Source organism: Acomys russatus, chromosome 17, assembly GCF_903995435.1.
Source record: "Acomys russatus chromosome 17, mAcoRus1.1, whole genome shotgun sequence".
Taxonomy (NCBI): domain Eukaryota; kingdom Metazoa; phylum Chordata; class Mammalia; order Rodentia; family Muridae; genus Acomys; species Acomys russatus.
This window is the reverse complement of record NC_067153.1, coordinates 44,537,327-44,551,297: the sequence shown is the minus strand read 5'-3', so window position 1 is coordinate 44,551,297 and position 13,971 is coordinate 44,537,327. Positions and strand designations below refer to the sequence as shown.

At 48.4% G+C, this 13,971-nt stretch overlaps 1 protein-coding gene across 1 annotated transcript in view; it reads right to left on the bottom strand.

Moving 5' to 3' along the window:
- Positions 1-5,145, bottom strand: part of Zc3h7b (zinc finger CCCH-type containing 7B) — a 46,516-nt gene extending 41,371 nt beyond the window's left edge. Inside the window, exon 1 of the mRNA XM_051160044.1 lies at positions 4,868-5,145. The gene's annotated coding sequence lies outside the window, so the exon portion shown is untranslated. The remainder of the gene's footprint in view (positions 1-4,867) is intronic.
- Between the last annotated feature and the right edge of the window lie 8,826 nt (positions 5,146-13,971).

Below are 13,971 nucleotides of genomic sequence, written 5' to 3'. Positions count from 1 at the left end.
AAGAGTCAGAGAGTCTCAAGTTCAAATACAGTAAGGTGACCTTGGGGGTAGGTGACCTTGGGATGGCCACACAAATCTTGGGTCCCCCAGAATCTTCTCCAGTAAAGCACTGCCACAGGTCCTCACCCTTCACAAACTACAACTGGACAAAAAAAAAAAAAAAAAGTAAGCCAAAAAGTAATTTTTAGAGTTTTGTGGTGGCATGTTTAATCCCAGCACTCGGGAGGCAGAGGCAGGCGGATCTCTGTGAGTTTGAGACCAGCCTGGACTGCAGAGAGATTCCAGGACACCCGGGGCTACACAGAGAAATCCTGTCTCAAAGAAAAATTAATTAACCATATTTTTAATATTTAAAGAAAAATTAAAAGCTAGACTATGCCAGTCTCCCTGCACAGTAGTAGTAGAAGTTGACCCAAGGTTTCCTCCCTCGCCTTCCACCTTGTCTACTTCCTTCAGGAAACTTTCCTCAACATTTCCTGGTGCCACCTCGTCTTCTCTCAGTGCTCTGTCCACAGAGCTCTTTTCTTTCTTCCTAAGTTCTCGATTTTGGGTTGTTTTTTTTTTTTTTTTTTTTTTTTTTTTTTTTTTTGAGACAGGCTCTCTCTGTATAGCCTTGGCTGTCCTGGACTTGCTTTGTAGACCAGGCTGGCCTCGAACTCACAGCGATCTGCCTGCCTCTGCCTTCTGAGTGCTGGGACTACAGGCTTGAGCCACCGTGCCTAGCACCAAGAGGGGCTTTTAACTTGCTAAGTTGCCCCAGACTCTGGGAAAGGATGAATAGGCAGAGATGGAGAACTACTCAGGAGTCCTAGGCTCTGCTGTGCACATCTCTAGCAAGACACCCAACGCTCCCAGCCCTACGCTCTTCATCTGGAAAGGAAGTGTTGAGAACTGCCCGCCCCACCGCTGTAAGGATGGTTCAGTGGGTAAAGGTGCTTGTCACCAAGGATGACAACAACCTGAGTTTGACCCCTCAGACTCACATTAGCAGAAGGGAGTGGACTCCGCAAGCTGTCTGCAGATCGCCACACTCACCACGACACAGACACGCTCCTTCCCTATAAGTAAATGGGTATAACAGTTCTATTTTCCAAAAGTTTATGTGTATGGATGGTTTTGCTTGCATATGTATTTGTGTAGGGGCTGGAGAGATGGCTCAGAGGTTAAGAGCACTGGCTGCTCGTCCAAAGGTCCTGAGTTCAATCCCCAGCAACCACATGGTGGCTCCAACCATCTATAATGTGATTTGGTGCCCTCTTCTGGTGTGCAAGTGTACATGAAGGCAGAACACTGTGTATCATGTTGTGCTCCTGGTACCTTGAGAGGCCAGAAGAGGGTTCAGATCCCCAAAAACATGAATTGAGGACTGTTGTGAGTCACCATGTGGGTGCTGGGAATTGAACCTTGATACTCTTTTTTTTCTGAACCTTGATACTCTTAGTAACAGTGCTCTTAACCACCAAGCCATCTCTCTAGTCTAAAATTAAAAAAACAATGTTGGGGTTGGAGAGATGGCTCAGCGGTTAAGAGCACTGACTGCTCTTCCACAGGTCCTGAGTTCAATTCCCAGCACCCACATGGTGGGTCACAACCATCTATACTGGCATGATGCCTTCTTCTGACCTATAGGTGTATATGCAGCTAGAAAAGTCATATACATAAAATAAATGAATGATTTTTTTTTGAGACAGGGTTTCTCTGTGTAGCCTTGGCTGTCCTGGACTTGCTTTGTAGATCAGGCTGGCCTTGAACTCACAGCGATCCACCTGCCTCTGCCTCCTGAGTGCTGGGATTAAAGGCATGCGCCACCACACCCGGCGAATAAATATTTTTTTTAAATGTTGGTAGCACACGCCTTTAATCCCAGCACTTGGGAGGAAGAGGCAGGCAGATCAATGTAACAAAATAAAATTCCGGCCAGGCTCAGCACTCGGGAGGCAGAGGCAGGTGGATGGCTGTGAGTTCAAGGCCAGCCTGGTCTACAAAGGGAGTCTAGGACAGCCAGGGCTACACAGAGAAACCCTGTCTTGGGGAAAAAAAGAAAAAAGAAAGAGAAAAAGTCAAAAAAAAAAAAAGAAAGAAAGAAAGAAAGAAAAGGTCTACCTGATATAATTGCTGGGAAGGACAGATGAACCCACATACACGAAAGGCCTTTTGTTATAAACTAAAAAGCACTACACATATACATGATTTTTTCCTTTTTTGTTTTGTTTTGTAGTTTTGTTTTGTTTCAAGACAGGGTTTCTCTGTGTAGCCCCAGCTGTCCTGGTATTTGCTCTATAGACCATGCTGACCTGCCTGGCTTTTAGTTTTGTTTTTGGTGGGGTTTTTGTTTTGTGTTGTTTTGTTTTGTTTTTTGTTGTTGTTTTCTCTCCCTCTTTTCTTTTGGTTTTTCGAGACAGGGTTTCTCTGTGTAGCCCTGGGTGTCCTGGATTCGCTCTGTAGACCAGGCTGGCCTCGAACTCATAGATCTGCCTGCTTCTGCCTCCTAAGTGCTGGGATTAAGTGTGCCTAATGCCTGGCTAAGGTTTTTTTTTCAATTATGTGTATGCATATGTGGGTATGTACACATGACTGCAACTGCAGGTGGAGCAGAAAGGGTTTCAGAGCCTCAGGAGCTAGAGTCACAGGCAGCTGTGACCTGCACGACATGGGTGCTGGGAACTGAACTCAGGTCCTCTGCAAGAGAGCCTAACTGCTGAGCCACCTCCATAGCTGCCACTACCTCCTTTTTTTTTCCAAGTCAGGTGTGGCAGGTGGACCGCTGAGTTTGAGGCCAGCCTGGTCTACAATGCAAGTTTCAGAACAGAGAAATCCTATCTTGAAAAACTAAAAGCAAACAAATGGGGGACAGAGAGAGAGACAGAGATAGGGAGAACTCCGGAGAGAGGGAGAGAGACACACAGAGGGGGGTATGCTGGGGGGCGAATGCTTGTGCACGAGACCTCAAAGTCACAACTGTCTTGCGCCCCACTCTGGAGAGCTAGGAGGTGTATATCAGACCTCCCATCCTTGCACATACATATACACAAAATTCTATAAACAGATTATCATTTTAAGTGTCTCAAACCCACCGATGACTGTACTGTCCCACAGCTAAAGAGTCAAAAGACAAGCTCATCTCACCGAACTCGGCATCCAAGAAAATTTCAGCAAGCCACATTCTGAACTGCTATAGCTCACAGCAACCATGCAACAGACCTTATGGCAATCTAGGAACCCACTAAAGCCGCTCTCTCACCCTCAGATCTCCCTCCTGAAAAAGGAGATTTGGAGGCAGATCACTAGTTAGGAATCCTAGCTTTCTCTAAGCCTGCCTTCCTCATCAGAAAACACAAGGATGGAAAAATGTCTACCTGACTTAACTGCCATGAAGGGCAGGTGAGCCCACATTATGTCCAGCTCAGGACTGGGACACGGACGTACGGGATGGACACACGGGGACACACACACACACACACTTGGGCCTGGCATCATCATTTCTAGCTTGTAGCCAGCTAATACGGGAGAAATAAGTACAAAGGCATTAGGGAGGGTACCGTTGTGTTTGCGGTGGTGGAAGTCTCGGTAGTAGAGAGAGAAAGATCCTGCTGGAATTTCGTGTCCAACATAGTTGCTAAATGTACTATAATTATCACATTTGTGTAAAAATTCAAGGATCTGCATTCTGCTATTTTCACCAAACTGGATGAACTGCGGGCACTCGGGAAAATGGCACGAAGTTGGGGGTTCTTGTGCCCATGCACCATAGTCCTGCCTAACAACGGGGGGGGGGGGACGAAATCCTCCATCGCTTTGCTGGGGGCACCCAGCCCCCTCCCAACTCGACGCCAAAGCCCCAGCCCCTCCAGCCCCCAAGGCTTGCCCATCAGTGATTGGCACCTCAGCCATCCTGTTCTGTCAATAATGTGGGGCGGGGGTTGGGGGGAGCTTTGTCTCTGTGAAGGACCCCCCCCCAGCCCAGGAACTTTACAAACACCTGAACATGAGGGTTTCTAAAAGAGAACGAAGCAGCTGTGACTCGCAGAGGGGACCTTCTGTCCGCGGAGGGGGCTCTGTTTCTCCAGGGCCCACAGCCCTTCCAGGGCGCCCCCCAATAGCCAGAGTCCCTGCACCCAGCAGTCCCTGTGAATTCCCCTGCCTAGCTACTGTCCACCCAGGAGGCCTCTGAGCCCAGAGACGGATGCCACGACCGGAAATGCCCTCCTGCTTAGCAGACCCAGACCGCGCCCCCCTTTCCTGCCGCCCCCTCCCCCAGGGCAGGGCCCGCAGGCCCCGGATCCCCGGACTCGCGTGGCCGCCGTAACCGACTGGGGCGACCCATCAGCCGGCCATTGTCCCCGGCCCTCGCCGCGGCACCTCCACCTCTAGGCACTGCAGATCCAAAGCAAATACAAAAGGGGAAATCCCCACTTCTAGACTCGTACCACCCCCTTGCAGTGGGATCCGCAAAGCATCCGTGCACCCCAAAGCTCTAGACCCAGGGGAGACTACCCCCCCTTCCCCCAGCGCCACCACGAAAGAAAATCCCAAGACATCCCCTGGGGGCTGCAGTGGAGACCCAATCTCCCAGGCGGCAGGTGCCCGGGTACACAATAACTTTGAAACTTTGGGGGCAGGGGTACGGGGATCTGCAGAGATTCCCCCCCCCCAAAAATAATTCATGGTAATGGGGGTGCTGCTGCTCTATTCTTGCGAAGCCGCCTTTCCAGGTGGCCTGGCACGGGCTTCCCGCGCCTCCTCCGCGCGCGGCCCTGTCCGGCCCTGCCCGGGCGCCCCAGCCTCGCGCGCCCCAACCTTGCGCGCCGCCGGAGACGCGGTGGCCCGGCCTCTGCCCCGCGGGGCTCCGCCGCGCCAAAGCACTCACCTCGGCCGGGCTGCGCTCCCCGCGGGCCTGCGCCGAGCCCGATAAATGGTATGCTATGACTAGAGGTATGATTACGTTATTATTATTAGTAATAATAAGAGTAAATGCTATTTAATTACGGGCGGCCGCATCCTGCTCCCGGCGCCGCCGCCCGGGCAGCTCGGTCCATGTGGCTCCAGAGCGCTTTACTTTCATTTCCAACCCCCTCGGCCGGCCGCTCGCGGCAGCACCCGCTGGAAGCTCCGTCTCCCCGCAGCTCTCCCTCCTCGGGTCCTAGAGAGCGCAGCTCCTCCTTGCCTTAGTCGCGCCCGGGGTGGGCGGCGCGGGCTGAGCACCTGGGGGGGGGGCGGTAAGAGGCGAAGGGGGGGAGTCTGCAAGCCCCCCTTCCCAGTGGACGGTTAATGCCTGGAATTCACCTTGATTTTCTTTCAAAAGTGCCCTTCCTTTTCTGGGCTTTTTCTCCTGGCAGTTCTGCGTTTCTGGGCGGATGCTGGCTCAACCTCTGCTTTGCCCACTGCCTCCACCACCACCAGAGCAAAAAGCCACACTTTTCCAGGTGTTTGGATGAAAGAAGGTATCTCCAAGCCCCTGGTTGTGTATTTGGCTGGGGTTTCACGTGTAGAAAGTTAAAGAAAAAGAAGAAGAAGAAAAAAAATCGATGACACTTGTTTAAGGGAGCCTGGCTGATTTTCTTGAAGGAAGGGCCATCATGTTGGGTTTAGGGACCACTGCAGAGGGTTTTGCAGTGCTGCAGGCTCAAACCCTGAATTCAAGGCAAGAAGCAGGCCAGGGTCAGCAGCCAGAAAGGTCAGAAGGATAAAGTGGGGGCAAGCCCCAGCCAACAGGGTTCTTTTAAGTGTTATTTATTTATTTATTTGGTTTTGGTTTTTCGAGACACGGTTTCTCTGTGTAACATTGGCTGCCCCAGACTAACTCTGTAGACCAGGCTGGCCTCGAACTCACAGCAGTCCACCTGCCTCTGCCTCCCTGAATGCTGGGATTACAGGATTACAGGCGTGGACCACCATGCCCGACTATTTGTAAGTGGTTTTTGTTTTGTTGTGTTGTGTTTTTTTTTTTTTTTTTTTTTTAAACTGGGTTTCTCTGTGTAGCCTTGGCTGTCCTGGACTCACTTTTGTAGACCAGGCTGGTCTCGAACTCACAGTGATCCTCTGCTTCCCGAGTGCTGGAATTACACGACCGGCTATTTTATAAGTGTTTTTAAAGTCAGTTTTTTATTTCATGTGTACTAGTGTTTTGGCTCTAGATGTGTATGTGTCCTCAGAGCCTGTCAGAGGCCAAAGCAGGGTATTGGAGCTTCTGAAACTGGAGTCACAGATGGTTGTGAGTCACTGTGTGGGTGCTGGGAACCTAACAAGGGTTCTCTAGAAGAGCAGCCAGTACTCTTTTTATGATGATGATGATGATGATGCCTACATGCCAGAAGAGGGCATCAGATCACATTATAGTTTGTTGCGAGCCACCCTGTGGTTGCTGGGAATTGAACTCAGCACAGTTGGAAGAATAGCGGGTGCTCTTAACCACTGAGCCATCTCTTGAAGATAGATCAGGTATTGGAATATCACTGTGGGGAATAGAGATCCAGGACCTTGAGTAGATAGTAGATATTGATGGTGTTCAGAAATGGGAGGTGGGGAAGTCTCATTAAACCAACTTAGCAGGATTCTTGCTAAAATTTGGACAATTGAGCCAAGCTTAGCGGCCCACGATTTTTATCTCAGTACTGTAGAAGGCAAAGGCATGCCTGATCTCTGGGAGTTCCAGGCCAGTCTGTTATAAATAGCAAGTTCCGGGACAGCTGGGACTACACAGAGAAACACCATTTCAAAAATAATGATAATAGGGGCTGGAGAGATGGCTCAGAGGTTAAGAGCACTGGCTGCTCTTCCAGAGGTCATGAGTTCAATTCCCAGTAACCACATGGTGGCTGTAATGTGATCTGGCAGCAGGTATACATGCAGATAGAGCACACATACATGTAAATTAATTAATTAAAAATAATGATAATAAATAAAAATTTAAAGTAAAATAAAATTCAGAGAATCTAGAGATAAGTACACAAACAAGCCCAAAAGGCTAGGCCTATTTGAAAAGTTCAGGGGAGCCTAGATAGAATTCTATCATAGAAAGCCTCTTTCTTGGGAATCTTTCCCAGAAGAGAATTAAGGTTGCTAAGAGGACCAAGATAAAAGAGAGGCTAAACAAACATCATCTGTAAGCAGCCATGGTGCAGCCTCAGAACTGGTAATAGACGGGCAGGATTTGAATCCAGATCCTTTGATTCCAAACAGTGTTTATGGCCCTCTACTTCCTTCAGGAAACTTTCCTCAGCATTTCCTGGTGCCACCTCATCTTCTCTCAGTGCTCTGCCCACAGAGCTCTTTTCTTTCTTCCTTGATTTTGTTTTGTTTTGTTTTGTTTTGAAACAAGGTCTCTCTGTGTTAGCCTTGGCCATCCTGGACTCACTTTGTAGACCAGCCTGGCCTCGAACTCACAGCGATCCCCCTGCCTCTGCCTCCCGAGTGCTGGGACTAAAGGCAAGTACCACCATACCCGGTGATTAAATAAATAAATATTTAAAAAAAGGAAGGGGCCTGGAGAGATGGCTCAGTGGTTAAGAGTGCCACCTGCTCTTCAGAGGTCCTGAATTCAATTCCCAGCAACCACATGGTGACTCACAAACCCTCTTCTGGCCTGCAGGGGTACATGCAGACAGAACACTATATATAATTAATAAATCTTAAAAAGAAAAAAAAAAAAGTAAACACAGCCCTAGGTTCTTGTCCCTCTTGGGCACCTCCCATAGCATAATTTAAATGTTTAAAATTCTCCCTGGTATAGCCCTAGCTCCCAAGGGTATGTCTGATACCAGTGTTGGTCGAATAGATATATTTGTAAAGATCAAGTCTACCAGTCTCACAGCTGATGTGCAATAAATTAAATATACATGCACATGCGTGCACATAAGATGAAGGGGAGGAAAGATGGCAATGGCTTACAGGCATTGGGTCCTTCAGGAAGCAAAAGGGCAGTACTTACTGTGTAGGACAAACACTGTTTTTTTATTTTTATTTTTGGTTTTTCAAGACAGGTTCTGAGGGGCCGGGCGTGGTGGCGCACGCCTTTAATCCCAGCACTCGGGAGGCAGAGGCAGGCGGATCGATGTGAGTTCGAGGCCAGCCTGGTCTACAAAGTGAGTCCAGGATGGCCAAGGCTACACAGAGAAAGCCTGTCTCGAAAAAACAAAAACAAAAAACAAAAAAAAAAAAGACAGGTTCTGTCTGTGTAGCCCTGGCTGTCCTGGACTCACTTTGTAGACCAGCCTGGCCTTGAACTCACAATGATCCACCTGCCTCTGCCTCCCGAGTGCTAGGATTAAAGGCTTGCGCCACCACCGCCTGGCATAGACTCTGGGTTTCTGGGTAATAAGGTGAGAATCGCTTGGCTAACATTAGGAATACTTAAGAAGTCTTGCATTGTCATGTGTTGACTATCTGACGCACATCCCCCTAAAGCAAACCACGCCATCTTAATTAGCCACCTCACATCTAAAATCAAGATTAAAAAAAAAAAAACAAAACCTGAGCCAGCTAGGCAGTGTGTTGTACACCTGTTATGGAGGCAGGAAGCAAGAGGATCAGGCATTGAAGGCCAGCCTCAACTAGCCCAAAATCTAGCCCACGATAGAGACTGAACGATGTCAGTTCCCCAACCTCCTATGCAGTTTACGTTGACGTATTCCTGACAGTTTACCACGTCAGACCCCACTGTTAATCCCGCTCTCTTCTGGGATAAGGCTACTGAAGCCTCAAATGAGTTAGCTGCCAAGAGGCCTGAAGATTCTGCCATCCCAACCTACTGCTTAAATACCAGATATTGGAATGTCTGTCAATTAAGGAAGATTTGGCAGGATGCTAGCTTCTAAAGTTTTCAATATGACATCAGTTTGTTAATACAGACTGTCAGAAGCCGGGTGTGGTGGGCACAGTGACGCACGCCTTGGATCCCAGCAGTTGGGAGGCAGAAGCAGGCAGGTCGCTGTGAGTCCGAGGCCAGCCTGGTCTACAAAGTGAGTCCAGGACAGCCAGGGATGTTACACAGAGAAACCCTGTATCGAAGACTCCCCAACCACAGATGGGGTGCTTTGGAGATAAGTACCAAAAATCTCACACCAATAGACCAGTGTTTTCAGAGGAGTCCTGATGGTCAGCTGTGAGCTCCTATGTTCTCACATCAAAGCCAAAAGAATATTAACAACCACTGCCTAGTTATCCTGAGCAAAGATATGCATATATTATCAAGTCTCTATTTATTCAATGTGCATTGGTGTTTTGTCTGCATGTCTATCTGTCTGTCTGTCTGATGGTGTCAGATCTCCTGCAACTTGAGTTATAGACAGTTGTGAGTTACCATGTGGGTGTTGGGAATTGAACCCCGATCCTTTGGAAGAACAGCCAATGTTCTTACCCACTGAGCCATCTCTCCAGCCTCAATATATTGTTTCTTACCATCTTAAAAGCCCTACCAGGTAGGGATTGTTTTTACCTACTTCAGGTGAGAACAGACACAAACAGTTAGTGACTAGGTGTAGAGGAATGTTAATTCAGAACATGGTTGCTCTGGCAGGAGCTCACATCCAAAGACCTTCTAGGTCTCTGTGATCTGCTTGGAATACAAACACGCCTTTAATCCAGGAGTCAGAGGCATCTGAGTACAAGGCCAGCCTGGTATAGAGCAAGTATCAGGTAAAAAAAAAAAAAAAAAGCTTAGGTCCAGGCAAGGTAGTATAACCTTTAATCTCAAACAGTGAAGGTAAAGTTAGTTTGTAGAAGGAAGCACCCATGTTTGAAAGTGATGTTTTAGTTGAGTGACAGAAAAAAAAAAAAAAAAAAAGACAAACCAGAGAAGATCTGACAGAATAAGATTCGCCCAACTGTCCCTTTGAGAGGAAGGAGAAGCCACTTAAGGGAGCAGCATAGAGAGTGAGCATAGAGGAGGCAGTTTGACCAGGAGAGTTTTACAGAGAGAAGTTGAATGAGAGAGAACAAGTTAGACACGAGCTTGTGAATACAGAGCAAGCCAGAGAATGAGAAGGAGCCGGAAGATTGGGGCAAGTTTCCGGAGTTAGTTTGAGCAGAGCAATTCAGAGGCCGAGAGAAGCCAGAGTAAGTCAACTGGGAGAGGAGTCTGAGCCAGAACAGCTGAGTTGAGCCAGCCAGCCCAGTGCTCAGTGAGAACAAGAAAGGGTGAGCTCATTCAGCAGTAAGTCTCAGGCTGAAAACATTCTAGGCCTAGGCTAGATTGTAGGGAGGCTGAAGCTTCCAGGGCTAGGCCTAGGTTAGCAGACAGAGGCAGTGAGCTTCTTAGACAACTGAAGCAGGCGAATGAAAGTTTCTTTTAAAAGGAGGTCAAGGTCACACATCTAAGGAAGAGACAGGGGCATGATTCGGTCTCATTTTTAAAAAAATTAATTTATTTATTATGTATACAGTGTTCTGCCTGCATGTACACCTGCAGGCCAGAAGAGGCCATCAGATCACACTACAGATGGTTGTGAGCCACCATGTGGTTGCTGGGAATTGAACTCAGGACCTCTGGAAGAGCAGATGGTGCCCTTATCCGCTGAGCCATCTCTCCAGCCTCTGGATGGGGACATTTTAATTCTGCATCTGTCATTCATTACCCACAAGTGCTTGTCACACGAGTGAGCCACTAGAGGTGGGAATCCAGGGTGCGTGCTCTTTACCTTGAGGAATCGGCAAGGGTATCACTACTCACGTATCCTTTCCGTGTGTATCCTCCGCACCAGGCTTAGTCCCTGCTGCCTCCAGGGACAGCCTGAGCACATGGCAACCTGGGCTGAAGTCATGTTCAAGTTCACTGACTCCTTCAACAAGCAGTTCACTGCAGTCATTGCCAGGTCCCAAGTCCTCACAGCTCTAGCACAGCCCCAGGTCTATGACTCTCCCACACAGAAGTTTCTTAACTCTGGGACCACCACGCGGTGGCTCACAACCATCTATAATGGGCTCTGATGCCCTGCTCTGGCCTGCAGGCACACATGCATGAATATAAATAAAGACATTTTTTTTCTTTTCCTTTTTTCTTTTTCTTTTTGTTTTGTTTTTTCGAGACATGCCTCCCAAGTGCTGGGATTAAAGGCATGCACCACCATGCCCAGCTAAAATTTTGATATTTTAAATAGTGTTGAGGGGACCGGAGAGATGGCTCAGTGGTTAAGAGCACTGTCTGCTCTTCCAGAGGACCTGGGTTCAATTCCCAGCAACCACGTGGCAGTTTGCAACTGTCTGTAGCTCCAAGAGCTGACACTCTCACACAGACATACATGCAGGCTAAACACCAGTGCACATAAAATAAAAATTAAAAAATTATTTAAAAAATATAGTGTTGAGACTGTGAAAGGCTATGGGGACTTTTTTAAAAATTGGGAGGTCAAGGGGTTCAAGACAGGGTTTCTCTGTGTAGCCTTGACTGTCCTGTACTCACTTTGTAGACCAAGCTGGCCTTGAACTCACAGCAATCCACCTTGCCTCTGCCTCCCAAGTGCTGTGATTAAAGGCATGCACCACCACACCCAGCCTACTATGCTCATTTTTGCTGCCACCCTTCCCCGACATGACACACTAGGCTTCAATTTCTAGCACCCATGTGTCAGCTCACACCAATCTGTAACTGTAGCTCCAAGGAATCTGACACCTTCTGGCCTCTTACTGTACTATACAAGCATAGCACATAGATACACATGCAGCCGAAACACCCACGTGGGCCACATGGACCATGCCACCAGGAAATCCGGCGTGGAGCTAATGTATGGTCGAGATGTGTCCAAACCCTGCAAATCTCAATCTTGAGACCAGCAAGAGTAAAAAAAATCACTACCTCCTTGTTATGTGACTGCATGCCCTGTTGCATGTAGCCTTGCTCCCTACCTCCGGAGTTCTTGAGGTAGTCACGTAGTCTAGCACCTGCGATTCCTCTCCATGCAGATAAAGCATCCATTGATCTCAGCCCCAACCAATAATGTGCACTCCTCCTGAAAACCTCTTCCCACTCCCCAAGGTTCATTAGAGGCCTTGTTCACCACGAGTAAAATGCACAAGCTAATTTCACTAAACACCATCTTGGAGCCGCCGCCGCCATCGCCATCAGCACTGCCGCGGGCGCCACTGCCGCTGCCGCAAGAACTCAAACTAAAAGGGCTGTAAGCCTTAAAAGGCTGTGTCAGAGAAGCCTTTCTCCTTCTGGGCTCTCACCACAGGACTGGGATCCTTGAACCTGCCTGCCTGTCTAAGCTTTATTCCTTTGGGTCAGGTGCCTGGACGCTCCAAAGGGCAGAAGTGGACCCGGGCTCTGGACCAACACACACCCATACACACAAAACAAGAATCTTGTAAAAAGAGAGGCTCCTGAGCCTCAAGCATGAGATCAGCTAGTGACAGACAGCTGCAAAATAGATGAAATGCGGGCATTAATCATGGTTTCAGCTGTTCTCAATGTATTATTATGAAAGTGTTCATCCTTAGCACTTGGGAGGCTGAGTCAAGAGATCACAAGTTCTAAGCTAGGTTGGCCAGTGCAGTAAGATTGATCCTGCCTAAAAGTAAATAAGTAAATGCAGAAGTTCCATCGAGAGAAAAAAAAAAATCTCCACACAGGGCAAGAGAGACAGGTGAGAGGTTAAGAGTACACACCACTCTTGGAAAGGATCCAGAGCAGTTATAACTAACATCTTATTCATATAATGGTCAAAAAAGTTAGCATGACAGTGGTGGTACAGGACCGGGTGTGGTGTGGTGGTGCATACCTTTAACCCCAGCACTGAGGAGGGTGGGAAGGCAGAAGGCAGGTGGCTGAGTTTGAAACCAGCTAGGTTTACAGAGCGTGTTCCATAACAGCTAGGGCTACAAAGAGAAACCCTGCCTCCAAACCCCAAAACCAACCAAACAAAAGCTTACTAGTTTTTTGCTTTTTAATGTATGTAGGTGGTTTTGCCCGCAAGTATGTTTGTGTACCACGTGTGGGCAATGCACGCAGAGGTCAGAAGGCGACTTTGGATGCCGTGGAACTGTAGTTACAGGTTGCTCCGAGCCACCATGTGGATACTGGGAATCGAACCTGAGCCTTCTGGATGATCGTTGGGTACTTTCACCTGCTGAGCCGTCTCTCCAGCCCTCCCCTCTTCCCCACACTATTTTCTTTGAGAGTAAGTTGTAGACATCATGCTCCTTTACCGCTAATCACTTCAGCAGTTTCCTCCAAGAAGAAAGTCAGTCTTACTCCGAAACGACAGAGGAAAATACATGTCACTCCAAGCTCTTGTTCAACAGCAAAGACATTAATGTGATTTCTTACAGGGGTTTTGTTTATTTTTGGTTTGTATTATTTTGAGACAGGGTTTCTCTGTGTAGCCTCGACTGTCCTGGTCTTGCTTTGTAGACCAGGCTGGCCTCGAATTTACAGATATCTGCCTGCTTATGCCTCCCTTAGTGCTGGGAGTACAGACATTTTTCCATTTTTAAATTTTCGATGAATCCTTGGAGCTTCCTTTCATTTTCGTGGGAATTAAACGAGGGGGGAAAAATCTTTTCTCTTAGCGAGTGGATCCCTATTGCTACTAAAGAGATCCGGGAACATGCCTTTGACAGCATCGACTTTGTCAATAAAGTTGCATGAATGAGAGCGTAAACCCCTACGGAAGGGCGCGGCTGCTTTGCCGCCGCATTGTCTGCCGGGATTTGTAGTCTGAGGGAGCGCCCCTCAAACAACATCCTACAGTCTTGTGGAGAAAGAGCCAGAAGCCGAGAGGGCGGGCGGAGAAGGTTGTGAACGCCAGCGCAGTGCCTCATGGGAGTTGTAGTTCATATGTCGCGTCCAGCCAACGCCCGCGGGGGAGGACAGGACTTCCCTTCCCGGTAGGCCCCGCAGGCGGGCCCTGCAAAACCCCGCTCGGGCTTGAACAAATCAAATCGAAGGAAAGAAACTGCCGGCTTTCAAAATTCCTCCTCCGCCGCCATAATCGCTGGGGATCGTGAAGCAGGTGGCGTGCACACAAGCTAGAAGAG